Here is a 1,810-nt window from a genome sequence, read left to right as displayed (position 1 = left end):
AGTGGCGGACGGTCAGGATAGCGATGGGAGGCTGAGTATGATTTTTTCCGGGCCGTATCAAAACGAGATAAATCATCCAGAAAATAATTACCGCTTACAATGGCATCCGAAGACATCAGAGGATAATAATTTGCATCAAACAGCTGGAGGTAATGGACGGCCATATATCCTCATTCCCTTGACAAATACTTAGTACCCCACATACTAAGGTGGCATAATCAACGGCCGGTACAATACGACTGAGAATATCAATCCCACGCTGGATATCTCTATCCTCAGCCACAACCCTTAGCCCTTCGTAGTAAATGGCAATGGGGTTGCCGGCCTCAAAGCATTTGACGAAGAAAGGCCTGTGCCGCCCTTCATTTTGGAGGCCACCATCAGGGGCATTGGATGTGTTGATTTCTGATGGATCAGTACAAAGCCAATTTATAGCAGCTGTCTTTAGAACTTCATCACTGTATACTGCATTTTTCCCCCTATGACCAACCCTTAAAATAGAACCAAGTGACGACCATCGATCATAATCTGCACCATATTCTGCAACAAGGGAAACGATTTTTATGAAAACGTCGTCGGGGAGCTCCAGCATCTTGGGTGGAGCGGACATAGTGTTGTAAAAAATAATTTAATTCTAGTTTGTAGTTGAGAGGTAATAGACTAAAAACTGGAATATTATAACTCAGCCGTCAAGTCATATATATATTTCAACCTTCTTTACTATAACTCAGCCATCACATGAATATACGTGACCTTTCGTTTTCCCGTAAAACTATAACTCAGCCGTTAAGCAATATTTTGGCGGGAAACCATAAGTTATTCCTGTAATAGACTAATAATCCTAGTGATGATAACTCAGCCGTCAAGTCATATATATATTTCAACCTTCTTTACTATAACTCAGCCATCACATGAATATACGTGACCTTTCGTTTTCCCGTAAAACTATAACTCAGCCGTTAAGCAATATTTTGGAGGTAAACAGCCNAACCTAATAATAGACGCGACCTGTCTTTTGATAACTATAACTCAGCCATAACATGAATCCGTAAAAATATAACTCAGCTGTAAAGCAATATTTTGGCGGGAAACCATAAGTTAACCTAATAGTCGACGTGACCTTTCGTTTTTCCAAAAGTTAACCTATTGTTTTTCCTTTAAATTCTCTTAATTCATTGTATCGTTTCGGTTTCTTACTCATTGTATCGTTTCCTTCTTCTCCGCTCACAATATATTGCACCTACAAATCTCCTCAACAACCAATATCAATATATCCTTCANACTTTCATATTGTTTCTTTTGATAACTCAGCCATACTCACTATAACTCAGCCGTAACTTGAATCGATGAGACATTTCGAATTTCCATAAATATGATAACTCATCCGCCAAATCATATATATCATTCATTTACTTTCAAATTGTTTCTTGTGATAATAACTCAGCCATAAGTCACTATAACTCAGCCGTTACGTGACCTTTCGTTTTCCAGTAATGGTTATAACTCAGCCATAAAGCGATTTTTTGGCGGGAAACCATATGTTAACCTAATAATTTTAATATTCAAATTGTTGGCGGGAAAACATAAGTTAACCTAATAATATTAATATTCAATTGTTGACCCGAGTGATGTTCTTCTTCTTCAAAACGAAAATCCCCAAATGTCGAATGCTTAAACCCTAAAAAATCAAATTCTCGTAAATCATGAGCAATGTATCTGGAGATTCGAGTTGTGCATCAAATGTCCGAGAGAGAGGACGAGGTACATTTGTTGGCGTACCTAAGAGATGTTGGTGTGGAGAAGCAATCGT

The sequence above is a fragment of the Camelina sativa genome, chromosome 20 (genome assembly GCF_000633955.1).
Source record: "Camelina sativa cultivar DH55 chromosome 20, Cs, whole genome shotgun sequence".
Taxonomy (NCBI): domain Eukaryota; kingdom Viridiplantae; phylum Streptophyta; class Magnoliopsida; order Brassicales; family Brassicaceae; genus Camelina; species Camelina sativa.
This window is presented reverse-complemented; position numbering follows the sequence as displayed.